The sequence below is a fragment of the Mobula birostris genome, chromosome 13, assembly GCF_030028105.1.
Source record: "Mobula birostris isolate sMobBir1 chromosome 13, sMobBir1.hap1, whole genome shotgun sequence".
Taxonomy (NCBI): Eukaryota; Metazoa; Chordata; class Chondrichthyes; order Myliobatiformes; family Myliobatidae; genus Mobula; species Mobula birostris.
In genome coordinates this window covers 74,375,308-74,395,040 of record NC_092382.1, presented here as the reverse complement: position 1 = coordinate 74,395,040, position 19,733 = coordinate 74,375,308, and the positions used below count along the sequence as shown (strand labels likewise).

At 44.3% G+C, this 19,733-nt stretch overlaps 1 non-coding gene across 1 annotated transcript; it reads left to right on the top strand.

The window, feature by feature from the left end:
• Nucleotides 1-15,911: 15,911 nt before the first annotated feature.
• Nucleotides 15,912-15,993, top strand: trnas-uga (transfer RNA serine (anticodon UGA)). The gene has a single exon. It is a non-coding gene; the product is annotated as a tRNA-Ser (tRNA).
• The last annotated feature ends 3,740 nt before the right edge of the window (nt 15,994-19,733 follow it).

Here is a 19,733-nt window from a genome sequence, read left to right as displayed (position 1 = left end):
GATACAGGAGGGAGTGGCGAGAAAGGGAGTGATATGAGGAAGAAAGACTGAAGCAGAGAGGCGCTAGGAGAAGGAGAATGGAGCACCAAGGAGAGATACTGGGGGTAGGAGAATTGAGAGTTAGGGAGAGAGGCCGATGTGGTAGAAAGAAACCGAGGGGGAGAGGTAGAAACAGACCAGGAGGAGGGATGTCTGCGTGAGTCGAGGGATGTGCGTTGGGGAGAGTGGTTTGGGATGGGAAGACAAATCGGAGTAACGAGGTAACGAGGGAAATGGGCAGAGACCCAGAACAGAGATGATGATGATGATTACTGTTGTTGTTGTTGTTGTTATTATTATTATTATTATTATTATTATTATTATTATTATTATTGTTAGTAGTTGTATTGTTAGTAGTTGTAGTAGTATAAACATGCGATTGTACTGGAGTAAATGCAAAGGAGATTCAACATATATTTTGCTCCGATGGAGATTTTTTTTAGAAATCAGGAAGACGACATTCGTTCCTTGATACAGACTGGACATTGGGGTTATCCGTAGAAATTTCCACAATTGTGAACAGAATACACGAATTTTCTGGCGTTATTTTTTTCATAACAGGTTTTTCTAATAGCAAGGACAAGTGTAACCTTTACTGTAAGTTTGCCTGGACTGTTGATTTTCTTTTTCGTTTCATTCTTATGCAGAAGATAAAACTAACAAATGAGTTGCATTCCTGCCGATTTGGTCCCCAATATCGTCAGACCCTGACCCGCTCTGTTAGTACCGAAAGCGCAGCGGCGGAAACGAAAGAGGGAATATTGTTAAAACATAAATATAAAAGGTAAGATGAGATTAATTTTTGGTCAGAGGTGGAAGTCGCGGATTCTGGACTCCGAAGGATCTGTTTCCGTGTTGTGTGTCTGTCCGTTTTATTCTTACCGCTGCCATTTACACCGAGTGACCGCCAGATTTGCAGTATCAAGAATGAAATCACGGAGACCGCCTCTGAGAAGAACTTAGATATTTTGTTTATTAATTAGTTGAATAATTGACGTGAGTGGATAGTTCGCTGCGCTGATGAACTGCTCTCTGAACTTGGACTGAGTTATCCCATTAATATTCGTGTTTGTGCAGCAAATTAATGTCATGAGCATGTGTCCGGAGTGTAGAAATACGTACTCCGATTCGTTGTAATTATTTTGATCCAGTCCGGCGATGGTGCTATAAAGGAATTCGGCAACACTCACCGACCACAGGATGATGAAGCTGCCGGAGATGGTGAGAAGTAAGATCACAGACCTCCTCCTGCTCTCCATCTCCGGGTCACTGCGGTTCTCCGCCTTGCTCTGACCCCTCAGCCCCTTACGGACACGACTAGTCACTAAAATGTGTCTGACTGTTAGAGCGTTGAACAGGAGTATTAACACGAACCGGAGTAATGGCACTACAACGGTAGTAAGCCAGTCATATCTCAACCACCCGGGAGCCGTATCGTTGCTGGGCTTTGGAATACAGTCCCAGGGTATATTGTCAATCACTTTCGTAGGGTGGTATGTAAGGAAATTTGGCACATTATAAAAGCAGAACAGAAGGCCGGTTGTTGCCAGAACCACAACCGCAGTTTTCCCAGTGCAATACATTGCTTTCCGCTTCTGGCAACAGATGGCGACAAACCGATCACACTTAAAAGTGACAGTGAACCAGACAGAACAGTCTGTGGCTGAAAATCCAAGACAGAAATCACACTGCATACCGGGATGATGTCCAGGAAAGTCCCGGGGAAATAATAATAACTGATCCTGCACAATATGACCCGAAAGATGATGGTTAGTCGATCCGTCATCGCCATGGCTACCAGGTAGCGAGGGGTGCAGGTGGAGAGGCCGCATTATCCCCGGGACAAGATCGTAATAGCCACTAAGTTCACTGAGGAAACAGCAGAAAGATAGAGTGCATTATTGTTTCGCCTTTCCATGGGTCTCAGGGCAAGGATAACCTGGACAATGAGAACAATTGCACTTTGCAGATAACTAATTTTTGGATGTTGACAAGTGTAAAGCGAGAATGACCGATGTCTGAAGCGCGTAACTGCTGGGTGAACGGGTACGGAACGCTGTTTGAGAAGGAAGCATTGTCAATTGATGGCCAAGGGAGCTATGGGAAAATCAATATAAATTTCCCATCAAAGGTACTCGAGTAGCGTGTAAAGCCTGGATACCTCGGCAACTGTCTCAACGACGCCGATTCCCGAGTTCTCGTCACTTATGTTCTGGCAAACTCCACATAGAGCCAAGGCCTGCTCCCTCCGTCTCGGTTCACTTCCAAAGTTCTATGTTGAAGACAATTTTATTTCCTGCAGTTGCATGTCTTATTCTCGGTTCTTTTGTATTCTGCAACTACATTTCTTCGTGGTTCCTTCACACTATATCAATGGATCTTAACAGAAAGTTTCAGTTTTCGCTTTTAAAGATTTTGCCCGACCCGCTGAAATTTAAAATATTTTGCACGTTGGTGATTAAACCATCTAATTTTCAAAGGAAAGCCAATATAGATACTTCAAAACATTTGTCACTTTTAGGGATTGCTCCAAATTTCTGCAGCATTTTACTAAATGCTTCGATGCTTTTTCTTCGAGAGCGGAGTATCGCCTTTACCCGGTCTGACCTCCCACGGACACTGCTGGGTTGACTCTTACTTCTTTCTTCAGCTGACGAATAATAGGGCGTGGAAACAAATCCTGGTACACTAAAACGCACACAGACCCTATATGAATTTTGAAAACTCCCGATATTTCGGAGTCTAAGTCAGAAGTGTAGTCTACCGCTCTCTTCTGATTTTCACCGGGGTTTCGCTTCCCGTGCTCCTTTGAAGCTCGCAGCAGTTTCTTAAAACACCGTGCAATACATTAAAATTTAAATTTAATACATGTACAGTAACGCCATTGACGCGGATAACACCAATTAACCCGTAAAGGTTCCGAGCGCAGTTTACCGGAGTTTACTTTGACAGCGGCTTTGCACTGACAAATCAAAACCGCCAGCTCTGAATCCACAAAATGAATCCGTCTCTCCGAACTTCCATTGCACATCTGTGTCAACAGCCGGTTCATTTTCAGCTGACACCACAGATAAATCTGCAAGGGAACTTCTGAAAAAAAAAAACCACGATGTTTAGACACAGTGCTTGCATCGGTACAGCAGCATCACAACTTTGTCCGTAACTGAACGAAATCACAGACCAGGCACACAGGGCTGCAAATGATAGTTCGCCGATATTCTTACCAGAAACACCGATAACGGCTACGGTCAAGTAATATGTCTTTCTCACATGGTAAAATGTTTGAAGCATGCTGTGTGAAATTCAGTCTGTCTTCTAGCTGCCCGCGATCTCGCTGAAGAAACTTTAAGCTGATGAATCTCCACGGTCATTCATACTCGCTCCAGCACACTGAATATTCAGTGCTACATAAGGCTGACGGGCCTTACAACAGCTGGTATGAAAATAAGAATGATGTCATTCAATTAAAATCCCAATTGTGATGAGGTATGGAGAGCTTGAGACGAAATTACAAAATCACAAAGATGAAGAAATGACATGCGAGAAGTCAGTGAATGTTGTTGCGAAGGGTCACATCTCGGTTGCATGGTACTCATTGTTGATCTTGTCCATTCCTTGGTTCCACGGACTTTGTCATCATAGACCAATGCTCTACTGTTGGTCATCTGTTCTGTTTGACTGGCAATAAAACACAAGAAAAATTAAGACAGAGATTGATAAGTATCTGAGTAGCCAGGCCATCAAAGGTTATGGTGAGAAGGTGTGGGAGTGGGAATAAATGGGAGAATGGATCAGTTCATAATAAAATGGCGGAGCAGACCCGATGGGCCGAATGGCCGACTTCTGCTCCTTTGTCTTATGGTCTTATGGTCTTATGGTTATTTGTGTGCTCTTGGTGAGAGTAAGAGTTCGGCACAGACTAAAAGGGCCGGGATGGCCTGTTTCCGTGCTGCAATTGTTATATGTTTATAGTATTACACAGTAATATAGCCTTAAACCAATAAAGCGTCCACGCTTACCATACCACCATAAGAACATGAGACGTAGGAGCAGAATTAGGCCATTCAGCACTGCCATATCATTTAATGCCCTGTCCAATCAGGAAACTCTCACCTTCTGCTTTAAATATACCCACAGACTTGGCCTCCGCTGCAGTGTGTACCAGAACATTCCGCAGACTCACTACTCTCTGGCTAAAGAAAAAAATATCCTGCTTACCTCTATTCTAAAAGATCGCCCTTCAAATCTGAGGCTGTGCCCGCTAGTTCTGGATACCCCCACCACAGGAAACTCCTCTCCACAACTACCTTGTCTAGTCCTTTCAGTATCCGGTGGGTTTCAATGCGTGGTAACTTCTGCCTGACGTTATCTGGATACCCCCACCATAGGAAACTCCTCTCCACAACTACCTTGTCTAGTCCTTTCAGTATCCGGTGGGTTTCAATGCGTGGTAATTTCTGCCTGACGTTATCTGGATACCCCCACCATAGGAAACTCCTCTCCACAACTACCTTGTCTAGTCCTTTCAGTATTCGGTGGGTTTCAATGTGTGGTAATTTCTGCCTGATGTTATCCTTGCTGTTGATGCTTGGATTCCTGCTCACACATGTAAGATAAAGAACTGCAACGAAGTGTCCATTGCTATCACGGAAATCCAGAAATTGTTCAGCGACAGCACGCTAAATCTCACCTCCAGTGCTGGATCAGACTGCAGCTTACTCTTCCTCTGCCATCAAAGTCAAGTTCTCAGCATGAGCAGAAGATCCAGAGAAACGGACCCTACCCAGTCGGACACTTGTTGGAAGGGAGGAAAATGCTGACCATTTTGTCCCGGATTTGTAATGGTTTGTGAGAATGGCTGAGGAAATCGTCTGGGGCTGCGGTCACCGAGACCTCGACATTATCAAAGGCAACTCGCATTAGTCCTGCTGTTCTACAGTGTCTTCGACCTCATTCCGTCAGGCACAACGTACCACGGGCTAAGAACAACGATTGTTCGGCTGGGTAACATCTTCTTCGCCCTGTGAGACTTCTGAACAGCTATTTGGCATCCATTAAACATTATTTATGGCAATGTATTTAGTGTTATTTACACATGTTTAACTATATGTTGTACCGGATATGCACTTAATGTCAACTTGTACAGTATATCTCCAGGATATATGTTTACTCTCTGGTAATATTATTGTGGTAACAATATTTTATGCCTTGTATGTGTATAGATTTTGTGTTTCGCAGCTTGGTTCCAGATAAAAAGTTGATTCGTTTAGATGTGTACATGTTTATGGCTAACTGGCAGTAAATTTTAAGCTGAACCTGAATGATAAGTTTGAAGAGATTTATGTGAGAACAAGTGGCAGGAATGGTACTCGGATGCACGATTGCAAAGCAGAATGGATTCCCAGTCCATCGTTTTAACCTCACCACCACCTCGAAGCTTATTCCGCGTTCTGTATTTCTTCAGAACACACACATTCTCCATTTATGTTCCGCGCATGTGTTTTATGTTCTATGTCTATTGATATTGTACGCCCATGTTCAGCAAAATTCATGAATATGGATATGGAAAGGTTCGAGAGATATGGGCCAAACACAGGAAAATGGAAGTAGCTATCACAGGCCCCTTAGGCGCTGTGGTCGTTTTGAGCAGAAGTGTCCTACTCCATGCACAGTAACTCAGAGAACCTGTGAGTATACTGTATAGTGGAAAAATATAAAATTATTTTAAATTAACAAAGTCCAGTTGTTTTCTTTTCACACTATTTGACTTCACGTAAACAGACGTTATAGGAATTCACCAGCTGATTCTAAAATAGGAACTTTTCATGGATTGGGCAGTCACGATAAGGCGGCAGCTAAATACTATTGGCAATTTCCAAATAATCTGACCGTGTGGCTTGATGGATAAGGCGTCTGATTTCGGCTCTTGATGTGAGATTATCAGAAGATTGCAAGCTCGAATCCTGTAACAGTGGCTAACCAGAAGGTCATGGCTACTTGCATCGATTTTGAAGTGTCACGCGCCGTGAATAAGATGACTGGGTTACTCCGCCTTCCTGGGAAAAGTAACCAAATATCGCGTCTTCCTTTCACGCAGTATTTAATTTTATATATTTTATCTGTGATATATTTAGGAAAACACCCTCATAAACAACACGTTCGAGCTCCCTCAACTGCTGATTGGAAGGCGAAGTGTGGTGCACATTCACAGGTCAGGCCGCAGTAGAGGAAACAAAATGAACTTCTTAACTATTGGGAAAGGAGTTTTAACGCACGTTTCCCTTCCATCAGCACTGTGCGCGGGGACGGTCCTGACTGAAATGCAAAGAATTCTCACCGGAATCCAGAAACATGGTTACTTTTCAAGGAAGGACGATCGGAGATGTATGAGTTCAGTGTGAGGTGTGAGACCACTGTGTTTCCGTGTATCTTATCCCAGTCTCGCTGTGAAACTGTGAGAAATATCACTTTGCTGAGAGTATTTCAAACAATGATAATGTATCCCACGTTTACACCATATGCGGAACTAATCGTGTAAAGTTAGTTAACATCGTCAACACTTTCTGTGGGACCTTTCAAAACATCTCGTCTTCTCTAAAGGCAATCTTAAACTTTTTTTTTCATCCTAACTGCTCGCACCAAGTCCATTTGATTCCATTCTCAGCTTCTCTGTCAAAACGAGCGACATCTCATTCTAAACAGTAGTAGCAACCTGGAAAAAAAAAATGTTTTCTCGGATCCCATCCCCGGAAACTTGAAAGCACATTAATTCTTTGATTGGCTGTGGTAATGAAATTAACCACAAGTTCATCCACCATGGCCAGGATAGATCAGTGGTCTAAAATTTTGTACTTAGATCGCAGTTTCCACTGGAGAGGTAGTTTCCAATCCAGAACGAGGGGTCACAGTTTGAGGATAAGGGGGAAGCCTTTTAGGACCGAGATTAGGAAAAACTTCTTCACACAGAGAGTGGTGAATCTGTGGAATTCTCTGCCACAGGAAACAGTTGAGGACAGTTCATTGGCTATATTTAAGCGGGAGTTAGATATGACCCTTGTGGCTACGGGGATCTTGGGGTATGGAGGGAAGGCTGGTGCAGGGTTCTGAGTTGGATGATCAGCCATGATCATAATAAATGGCGGTGTAAGCTCGAAGGGCCGAATGGCCTACTCCTGCACCTATTTTCTATGTTTCTATGTTTCTATCCATGACAGTTCGGCATTCTTCCTCCCTTCCGTTCTTTGTTTTCTTCATTTTACACCCAATTCTGCTGAAGGAATTTATCTGTCATTCAGCAGATATCTCTATCATGTTGTTTTTCACGATCTTCTCTTTTTCCCCTCGGCTGTTAGCAAGACATGAAACATCCTTCACACACTCTCTCATTCCATCTCCATACTATTTTTTTTACCCAAACAGCAATGTGGTGATGGCATCGGCCATAACAAGCATACTCAATGTGGAGTGGGGCAAAGTGTATGATAGGTTGTACAGTTTGAATGGGAACCTTCTTGTGAATTTTGACTTCGATGGACTGAAAAGAGATAAATACAGATAGTAAATTCGGAAGGTGACGTGGCATGAGTTGAAAGGTCACGTGACGGAACAATGCTTGTCAGTGAAAGGATAATCAAAGTAACTCACCAGAATGTGAGACGAACTTGCGAAATACACACAACATGCTGGAGGAACTCAGCAGACCAGGCAACATCTCTGGAAAAGAGTACAATCGAACAGTAGAATTGGTTCCTGTATCGCTGAGTCTGTGGCTTTAGGCTTCTGTACCTCCTTCCTGATGGTAACAATGAGAAGAGGCATGTCCTGGGTGATTAAGTCTTTAATGACTGTCGCCGCCTTTCTGGGGCACCGCTACATAAAGATGTCCTGGATACAACGGGGGCTTGTCCCCATGGTGGAGCTGACTAATTTCATAACTTACTGCCAGTCTCGCCGCTGGCTTTTCCGGGCAGCAATGATGATCCTTCATCTCGCTCATTGGCGATGTTCAGGGATTCATTTATCGTGTCAGTAGCTTTTTCTCGCTTTGCACAATTGCCTCCAAAGTCCCGGGTACCGATTCAGAAATACTGACAGATACATATGAATATGGGCTCTTCATTTTCGTTTCCCTAAAGTTTTATTGACCAGTTCGGCTTGTCAGCTCTGAGCTAAACTCTCGAAATTGTAGGACCGGTGGAACACTCTCAGTCTGCCCTCTACCATTTCACTTGTTTGGCATGAGTGACCCTACCAAGAGCCAAAGCATTAACTCCTAACTCAGCCAGCTTCGCTCTCCAGGTTACTGAGACACACAAACCTTCAAACCACGACTAGGTTGTGTTCCGTTTGGAGGCTACTGGTGTGATCACTAATAACAAGCCAACTCTGAGTCGAATACCTGGAATACCTGACAACATAACGAGCTAAAACCATTCACGTGAAAGTGACAATCTCAGCCCATCTTGTGTTTGCAATGAAATGTGCAAACCCTTTATGAAGCGTGTCGTTCCACGTGACGCCGCTCGTTGCTACATTCTGTAGATACTGAACCATTTCAGCGGCAACCGAGAACAGATTACTCACAGTCATTCACACCGGGTAGTCCAGCGGAAAAGCCAGTGCATTGACTGGATTGCTGAGGAATGACCGGGACGGGTGAAGCACCCAGGAGGCAGTGACTTTCCCTGCTAACCACACCGCACTGGGAACTTGAAGGAACACATAGTTTGGGTTCACTCTGCATGCAATCCTGCTTCTAATGACACCAATAGGCGTATAAGCATCAGATTAATATGTTGGTTGGGTGGATTCGAAGCAACAACCTTCTAATCAATTTTATCAAAGCATAGGAATTAATTGTCAGGTGAGAATTAATGCTTCAGGTGAACAAACTCAAATCCTCACTGAGGGTTCAGAAGGGTGAATACCTTCAGGTTCTTGGGCCTCAGCATCTCAGAGGATTCGTCCTGGTCCCAACATGGACCAGACGCCATTACTGTTCATTAACGAGATTTAGAGAATCAAATGAAGTTTTATGGACGTACGTGGAGAGCATTGTCATTCGTTGCATCAGTCTGATGTGGGGCGGTGCTCCAATCCATAGGAGGTGCAGAGTGCTGTAGTCTCAGCCAGTTCCATCACGGGCACATCTCGCCACTATCGAGGACATGTTCGAAACACGGTGCCAAAAGAAGGCCGCGTGCGTCATTCAGGTCCTTCGCCAGACCAAACATCCCCTCTTCACACTACTGCTCTCGGGATGGGGAGTGGGGTGATGGAAATAGTATCCTGAAAATAGAAAATATTTTTAATTTATTAAGAGCCTCTTCCCCTCTGCTTAGACATTTCTCAACACATGAACACCCCCTAACAATTCCCTTTGTAAATGCCTATTTACTTAATTTTATTGTAGTGACATATTGAAAATAAATCAAATCCTCAGAGGGAGGTAACACAGGATCGGAGGATGGGAGTTATATACAGGCCTCGATCAGTCGATTTGAGTACAAATGACAACAGGAGATGTACAAGGCACGTAAAAATGGAAATATTACGATGATCATTGTAGGATTTCAGGTAGTTTGGGAAAGTCTAGTGGGCGCTGGATCCCCAGAGAGGTAATTACTGGATGGCGTTTTTAAAACAGATTGTGGTTGAACCCATTAGGAAAAGGCAATTGTGGATTGTGTGTTGCGTTGTGCTTTGACAAGGTAGAGTAATATACAGGAATGCTTAAGAGGCGGTGATTGTAATATGATCGAATTTATCCTGCAGTCTGAGAGCGGGAAAATAAAATTAGACATATGAGTATTTCATGCAGCAAGTGGAACTGCAGTGGCACGAGTGAGCAGAATAAAAATAGGTTCAAAAGGTTAATTGTATTGCCAAAACCTGTATGTACAATACAGCTCTGATATCTGTCTGCTCCAGACTGCATTGAAACACAGGGAGGCCATGGTTGTTGAAGCAAGGACAGACATCGACCCCGGCACAGGAAACGAAAAGAAAACAATCTCGCAGACCCCAAAATACCTGTTCCCCCGCAGCAAAAAAATAGCGACAATAGCAGTCCCCGAACACGTCACTGGCAGAAAAAAAATATCAGGGATGAACACAATCCTCGACCCCACCACTCGCAGAAATAAAATCAGGAACGATAACAGTCCTCAAACGCGTCAGTCGCATGGAAAAGCAACGGCAATAACAGTTCCCGACCACGTCACTCACAGAAAAAAAAAAATCAGGGACTATAACAGCCCTGAACCCCATTAGTCACGGAAATAAAATCAGGAACGATAACAGTCCTTGACCTTGTCACTCGCAGAGAACAACAGCGACTTAAGTCTAGAGCTGGCCAAATCGATTGGCAAGGGGCACCAGGAGAGTTAACGGCAGATCCAACAGGGCTGGTGTTCTGGGGGCAACTGGAAAGGCGCAGGATCGATGCATCACCAATAAGAATAAATATTCGGTAGGAAGGATGAGACAACAGTGTCTGATACTGGAAAGTATAGACAGCATAAAGGGAAAAGTGAGGGCTTATAATATAACAAGCATTAGTGGGAAGCTGGAGGTTTGGGACACTTTCAAAAAACAAAAGAAGGACAGTTGTGATAGGGGACTCGATAGTAAGGGGGTCAGATAGGCGATTCTGTGGACGCAGTCCAGAGACCCGGATGGTAGTTTGCCTCCCTGGTGTCAGGGTCCGGGATATTTCTGATCGTGTCCAAGATATCCTGAAGTGGGAGGGTGAGGAGCCAGAGGTCGTGGTACATATAGGTACCAATGACATAGGTAGGAAAAGGGATGAGGTCCTGAAAGGAGAATATAGGGAGCTAGGAAGGGAGTTGAGAAAAAGGACTGCAAAGGTAGTAATCTCGGGATTACTGCCTGTGCCACGCGACAGTGAGAGTAGGAATGCGATGAGGTGGAGGATAAATGCGTGGCTGAGGGATTGGAGCAGGGGGCAGGGATTCAAGTTTTTGGATCATTGGGACCTCTTTTGGCGCAGGCGTGACCTGTACAAAAAGGACGGGTTGCACTTGAATCCTAGGGGGACCAATATCCTGGCAGGGAAATTAGCGGGGGCTACTGAGGTGACTTTAAACTAGAATGGTTGGGGGTGGGAATCAAATTAAGGAGGCTAGGCGTGAGGAGGTTAGTTCACTACAGGGGAATGGGAACCAGTGCAGAGAGGCAGAGGGGTGTAAAGTGAGGGTAGAAACAAAAATTACTATGGAGAAAAGTAAAAGTGGCAGGCCGACAAATCCAGGGCAAGCATTAAAAAGGGCCACTTTTCAGCATAATTGTATAAGGGCTAAGAGAGTTGTAAAAGAGCGCCTGAAGGCTTTGTGTGTCAATGCAAGGAGCATTCGTAATAAGGTGAATGAATTGAAAGTACAGATTGTTATTAATGATTATGATATAGTTGGGATCACAGAGACATGGCTCCAGGGTGACCAGAGATGGGAGCTCAACGTTCAGGGATATTCAATATTCAGGAGGGATAGACATGAAGGAAGGGGAGGTGGGGTGGCGATGCTGGTTAAAGAAGAGATTAACGCAATAGAAAAGAAAGACATAAGCCGGGAAGATGTGGCATCAATATGGGTAGAGCTGCGTAACACTAAGGGGCAGAAGACGCTGGTGAGAGTTGTGTACAGGCCACCTAACAGTAGTAGTGAGGTCGGAGATGGTATTAAACAGGAAATTAGAAATGTGTGCAATAAAGGAACAGCAGTTATAATGGGTGACTTCAATCTACATGTAGATTGGGTGTACCAAATTGGTAAAGGTGCTGAGGAAGAGGATTTCTTGGAATGTATGAGGGATGGTTTTTTGAACCAACATGTCGAGGAACCAACTAGAGAGCAGGCTATTCTGGACTGGGTTTTGAGCAATGAGGAAGGGTGAATTAACGATCTTGTCGTGAGAGGCCCCTTGGGTAGAGTGACCATAATATGGTGGAATTCTTCATTAAGATGGAGAGTGACATAGTTAATTCAGAAACAAATGTTCTGAACTTAAAGAGGGGTAACTTTGAAGGTATGAGACGTGAATTAGCTAAGATAGACTGGCAAATGACACTTAAAGGATTGACGGTGGATATGCAATGGCAAGCATTTAAAGGTTGCATGGATGAACTACAACAATTGTTCATCCCAGTTTGGCAAAAGAATAAATCAAGGAAGGTAGTGCACCCGTGGCTGACAAGAGAAATTAGGGATAGTATCAATTCCAAAGAAGAAGCATACAAATTAGCCAGAGAAAGTGGCTCACCTGAGGACTGGGAGAAATTCAAAGTTCAGCAGAGGAGGACAAAGGGCTTAATTAGGAAGGGGAAAAAAGATTATGAGAGAAAACTGGAAGGAAACATAAAAACGGACTGTAAAAGCTTTTATAGATATGTGAAAAGGAAAAGACTGGTAAAGACAAATGTAGGTCCCCTGCAGACAGAAACAGGTGAATTGATTATGGGGAGCAAGGACATGGCAGACCAATTGAATAATTACTCTGGTTCTGTCTTCACCAAGGAGGACATAAATAATCTTCCAGAAATAGTAGGGGACAGAGGGTCCAGTGAGATGGAGGAACTGAGCGAAATACATGTTAGTAGGGAAGTGGTGTTAGGTAAATTGAACGGATTGAAGGCAGATAAATCCCCAGGGCCAGATGGTCTGCATCCCAGGGTGCTTAAGGAAGTAGCCCAAGAAATAGTGGATGCATTAGTGATAATTTTACAAAACTCGTTAGATTCTGGACTAGTTCCTGAGGATTGGAGGGTAGCTAATGTAACTCCACTTTTTAAAAAAGGAGGGAGAGAGAAACCGGGGAATTATAGACTGGTTAGCCTAACGTCGGTGGTGAGGAAACTGCTGGAGTCAGTTATCAAGGATGTGGTAACAGCACATTTGGAAAGCGGTGAAATGATTGGACAAAGTCAGCATGGATTTGTGAAAGGAAAATCATGTCTGACGAATCTAATAGAATTTTTTGAGGATGTAACTAGTAGAGTGGATAGGGGAGAGCCAGTGGATATGGTATATTTGGATTTTCAGAAGGCTTATGACAAGGTCCCACACAGGAGATTAGTGTGCAAACTTAAAGCACACGGTATTGGGGGTAAGGTATTGGTGTGGGTGGAGAGTTGGTTAGCAGACAGGAAGCAAAGAGTGGGAATAAACGGGACCTTTTCAGAATGGCAGCCGGTGACTAGTGGGGTACCGCAAGGCTCAGTGCTGGGACCCCAGTTGTTTACAATATATATTAATGACTGGGCTGAGGGAATTAAATGCAGCATCTCCAAGTTTGCGGATGACACGAAGCTGGGCGGCAGTGTTAATTGTGAGGAGGATGCTAAGAGGATGCAGGGTGACTTGGATAGGTTGGGTGAGTGGGCAAATTCATGGCAGATGCAATTTAATGTGGATGAATGTGAAGTTATCCACTTTGGTGGCAAAAACAGGAAAACAGATTATTATCTGAATGGTGGCCGATTAGGAAAAGGGGAGGTGCAACGAGACCTGGGTGTCATTATACACCAGTCATTGAAAGTGGGCATGCAGGTACAGCAGGCGGTGAAAAAGGCGAATGGTATGCTGGCATTTGTAGCGAGAGGATTCGAGTACAGGAGCAGGGAGGTACTAGTGCAGTTGTACAAGGCCTTGGTGAGACCACACCTGGAGTATTGTGTGCAGTTTTGGTCCCCTAATCTGAGGAAAGACATCCTTGCCATAGAGGGAGTACAAAGAAGGTTCACCAGATTGATTCCTGGGATGGCAGGACTTTCATATGAAGAAAGACTGGATGAACTGGGATTGTACTCGTTGGAATTTAGAAGATTGAGGGGGGATCTGATTGAAACGTATAAGATCCTAAAGGGATTGGACAGGCCAGATGCAAGAAGATTGTTCCCGATGTTGGGGAAGTCCAGAACGAGGGGCCACAGTTTGAGGATAGAGGGGAAGCCTTTTAGGACCGAGATTAGGAAAAACTTCTTCACACAGAGAGTGGTGAATATGTGGAATTCTCTGCCACAGGAAACAGTTGAGGCCAGTTCATTGGCTATACTTAAGAGGGAGTTAGATATGGCCCTTGTGGCTACAGGGGTCGGGGGTATGGAGGGAAGGCTGGTGTGGGGTTCTGAGTTGAATGATCAGCCATGATCATACTGAATGGCGGTGCAGGCTTGAAGGGCCGAATGGCCTACTGCTGCACCTATTTTTTATGTTTCTATGTTTCTCTGTTTCTAAATAAAAAATGATGAGAGGAAAGATTTAGTGGCTAATAATAGAGAAAATACCATTTTTAAACATATGAAGAATACTAGGGATGTAAGAGTAGATATCAGAAAGCTGGAAAATGACGCGGAAGAAGTAGTAATGGCGGGTAAAAGATGGACGAACTGAATGAATATTTTGCTCCAGGCTGCGCTGTGGAAGACACCAGCATAATGGCACCGATAAACGTGTGTCAGAGTGCATCAGTGAGAGTAGATGTTATGACTCTGGAGAAGGCGCCTGTGAAGCTGAAAGCTCTGAAGTTATATGTCATCGGGACCAGTTGGACTACAACCCAGGGTTCTGAAAGTGGTAAGTGAAGAGATTCTGGAGGCAGTTGTCGTACTCCTTCATGTATCATTACATTTCAGAATAGATCCTGATGGTTGGAAAATTGCGATTGTCACTCCACTCTGGGAGAATGAAGGGAGGCTAAAGAAAGGAAATTATATGCCAGGTATCCTGACTTTAACGTGTTCGAAAATTCAAAAATTCAAAGCACATCTAAGATCAAAGACATTTGAGGAGAATGAACAAAGATTTGTCAAATTGATAATCGTATACTGTAGTATAGTAATGCATATTGGAAGAAAAGATTGAAAAAACTTTTCTAAGTGAAGATAGTTTTTAGAAATCAGAGGTGAAAAGTGACCTTGTGCAATATTCCCTAATTAATACTTCCAGGCTTAGTCAGTGGTAAAGGAAGGGAAATACAATTTCAATATTCATTTCAGGAGAAGTAGAATATAAAAGCAACAATGTAATGTTGACAGATATAAGATACTGGTCAGAAAACACTTGGAGCGTCCAGAGAGGTTACCGAGAATGATTCCGGGAACGCATGGGTTAACATGTTTAAACGAGGCGCTTTTGCGAGCTCCGTGTCTGTGCTCACTGCAAGGGTATCTCATTGAAATTGGTCGAATATTGAAATGCTTACTTAGAGTAGAAGTGCGGAGGGTGTTTCCTTTCGTAGGGAAATGTAGGATTGGAGAGCAGGGCCTCAGAAGAGAACGATGATGGTTTAGAACAGAGGTGAGACGGAATATCTGTAGCCGGAGGGTGGTGTGTCTGAGGGATTAGTTGTCACAGACGGTTACGGAGGCCAACGCATTGGGTGTTAGCAGCAGAAGTTGATAATTTATTGATTGCTAAGGATGTCAATGCCAATGTCCGATAGAATGGGTTTGAGGGTGATAATAAATCAGCTCTGCCACATTGGCGGACAGTCTTGATGGGGCGAATGGCCTGTTCCTGTTCCTTTGTCTTATGGACCTATGACTTTATATAATTAATCTATATGTGTTACACGGTATAGTTACTATAAATCTGAACAAAAAGACATATGTCCGTCATAATAACCCTGATTCTGATCCTGACCTTTATCTCAAACCGTGGAAATCTCCTTCATTTGCGACACTGACGCCAATACCATCCCCTGACACTCAAATTCTCACCTAATGGTGTTGAAACAAATTTCCAAACTGTCCAATCGTACTATTGGTATCGGAGTGATGATTCATCAAGTTCGATTACTGAAAATAAACCATGTTCAATCATCATTTCAGGTGCAGTACTACGGTACTACACGGAGCTGCGATGGCCGAGTGGTTAAGGCGTTGGACTTGAAATCCAATGGGGTTTCCCCACGCAGGTTCGAACCCTGCTCGCAGCGCTCACATTATAGGCACAAAGAACCAGAAGTCCAAATACCTGCCAATAAAATTTAAACCCCTGCCTGCTGTCTGAGCGCTGCATCTTCCCTGAGCTGACTCCTGCAAAGACTTGGTTTTTACAATCTTTAGTACAATTCAGTCCAATGCATTTCTACTCACCGTAAAGAGTTCATTTCTATCCAATTCTGATCAATCTCCTTGAGGCAGCTTAAACTCTCTGCAATTTGGAGATTTACTGTCTCATAGAACTGAATGAAGGAACTATGCAGCGCAGATTCTTCAGCGTCAGCGGGGAGAAGCGGACTCCATCCTTTCTCTTTACGATACACATGACGACGTCTTCTCATCATCTGTCAGACTCTGACTTTAATCAATTCCAGTGTTACTGCAGGTCTGGCAGAGTCCACACAAGAGCATTAGCGTCTCCCTCAGCTGCAGCTGGAGCATCCCCCTGATCAAATCTCCGGTACGTCTCTGCGCCTGGAGATGTTGCCGATCATGGGCAGCAAGCGGTAGAAGCGAGCAATGTGTGGCGAGTGGCAAACAGTGTCATTGACTACAGGTGACCCAAACCCTGATATTGCATGCAGTACAGTTGCTGACAACAATACTATTCGTCAGCCTGAGGTTATTTAATTGATAATAGGGTCCTGGCATTTTAATCGCCGTTCTGTACGAACGTCAGCCGGGGAGGTCAGTCCCATGAGTTTAATTAGCTACTGAATAGAAAATTCCGAAACGTTCCTTCCAGTCTGGGGTCCAAGCCAGTTACAGATGGCTTCCGTGCGGTTATCCCGTGTGATCATGGCTGCGCTTCCCCACGTTTCAAACTGTCTTCTTTGCCTTTTTCACAATCCTAGATGTCCTTAATATTTCAGAAATGCATCCATGTCCTATTTGAAGTAGCATCCTGTGTTATAATATCCACAACCATATCTCGCGGAGTATTTTATTGTATCAGGAATCTATGTGTGGTTATTCTCATTTAACTCGGTTTTAAATGATAATTCCTCATACCTTGAACTAATTTTCCTCGACTGCACGTCTCAGCCATGACCCTAGATTCAGCCCTAATTCTCTCTTCTGCAGTTTATAGTTTTAACTTCAGTTGTTCGGTAGAGCACGTACCTTCATCACGGGAGGTAAGTCACTCAAATTGTTCCGAGCTTCTCCAGTGCTACCGTACCTTTCAGCAAATAAGCGAAGTAAAATTATCGTCGCCGCACCAGCGCCGACCTCAGCAACCCCGTACAAATATATGACAATGGTTTCTCTATTTCTAATTTCCAATCTAGTTACAATAAACTACAATCTGCAGTTGTCTTGAAAAACTACCTGATCCACCTACCGGCTCGCCATCACTGTTTCGTGAACAGTTTCCCTTCATAGTCTCACCGCAACCTTACGTCCTTATTTAATACCAGTCCCAACGAAGTACGTGTGACTCACACATTCCTGCAATAAACGCTGTCGTCCAGTTTGAGCCCCTCACTCAACTAACCTGTCGGAGCCTAAATATTCTCATTGTAGCCCGTTGTCCGGCTACGTCACGTCATCAGCCTCACACGCTCAGCAGAACGGACAGCTCATTAATGAGGGACAATACTAGACCGTCCTAACGCTTCCTGATCTAAATTCATCAAATCTGCAAAGGAGCAACGTCGACGCAGATAGCACCAGATACTAGTTTTCAACTTGGGTGTCTCAGGTTATGAGATCGAAGCTCTGTCCGAGGCGGCACTTTCCCGATCCGAGTTTCATTACCGACCTGAATGCCGATGTATTGAGTTCCAGCACAACACTGGAGCCGGTAACACGTTCTTCGATAAATCCTGTTCCTTCGGCTGGCGAGAGTCGAGAACTCGTGGAGTTGATAACCATTCCATATTTCTGTCAGTTCAATCATGTGAATGAACACGAGATTACCGAGGTTCCTGATCCAGTTTTTCAAAGGAAAATATTGAATATTACAGCCCCCACCCACCCCTCCACACCACACCCGCAGATGCTGGTCGACCCGATGAGTTCCCACTGCGCAAAATTTAATGACAGTGATTTAATTCACCCGCATCTGGTGACGGGTCTAATCGAGGGGGACATGTATTATAGGTAATTGGTGATTACCTCAAAGCGAACACGAATTTATATTAATGTACACATCTACGTGAACGCACAAGTGCAATGAAATATCTACTTGCTGATAGGTGGGGATACGTGGAAACGAGCCAAATGGACAAGCCAGAACTCTTTATTTAGCTACGGTATTTTTTAAATTTGCAACCGAGTGTCTAACCATTGATTTTGAGTAGAAACAGGACGACTGACGTTGGTGTGTTCTACAGCTGTATGGATGCAGAGCGCCTCACTTCGTTCACCAAGGTACTTCCTTCAGTTAGAGTGCGGACGATTTATCTTGCACCCAAATCAGCGCTGAGTTTGGAATTTTAAGAATTAATGACACCAATTTAATGTTAATTGCTTTTATAGTTGAAGAAACTGGATTTGTATCAATAACTATAACGTTGCGCCCTCACTCGCTCCCTCTGTTGGACGGTCATGTGTAAACGCATGAGCCATTTCCCCTCCTCAGTCCGAAGGGTGATAATACTTACGAGCCCACCAGCTCCGACTTTGAATAAAGGGACGGAAAGATCAACTTCGTTTTGTTGTTGGGGTGAAATATTGCTCTCTGATAGTCAGGAAAACACTGCGGAGAAAGGTGGCGCAAAATGAACATGAAATTGGGAAATTGCCCTGTACCTCTCCCTCTCCTCCTTTCACACTACTCCATTTATCAATCTTGCCATGTCTCCAATGTGCCTCTCTTCCCTGCCTTATTCCATGTCTCGCTCTCTCTAACTCCACCCCCCCCCCACACACACACACACACATTCCTCACACCCACACTTCCCTCACAAGCTGAAGCAAAGGTTTAGAAAACAAGACAGCTGGGGTTGAGTGTAGGGGAGAGGGTGTGAACTGGTGTTGAAATGTCGGGGAGAACAGGAGACAGGACATGAAGGAGTCGCGTTTTTCCAACAAGTCTGTTCCCGGAACTTTGCTTCAGTGCTCCCTTAGGAGACGACCACCGTGTAAAATTTTCAATTAGCTGAAAAAACTTGAATATTGAACCAATAAACTATCCACATATTTAAATAAGAAATGCTGTCCAGCCGAGGTTGAAGGGGAGGGGAATGTTTGGATTATGACACTGTCGCTGAACTGCGCAGACCGGTGCAAGCAGGACCGGGAAGAACTTTTCCCGTTTCATGTCACTCACTCTACAGACTCTCCATTGCTCCCTTGAGCAACGAGTCACCCGCCTGTTGCCGTACAAAAGCAGGTTCGCTGATCTTCCGTCAATATCACCCTCGCAGGTTGTCTCTGATGCGGTGTCCAGACTGTGCACGCGCCGGACATCAGCCAACAACGCACAAGGCAACACTCCTCAAATGATGTGAAACCTGCTTACTCCAATTGGTGTGTGTGGATGTCAATCTATTGTGTTAACCAATGCGGAAATAGTTTCTCCCAGGACTTCTTTTCTCCCGCAGACCCTGACTGGTTCTGCCTGCTTTAAGTCCTGTCAATCCGGAGCGAAACTCAACCACGTCCCGTTTTTAATGATATTTCCATCTATATGCTTCTGTCCAAAGTTTGGGGCGTTATCAGAGCATCGAATTGAAGGCGGAGGACAGGAGTTTATCTGCTTTCACCTCGGGAGAAGGAAGAAGACTTG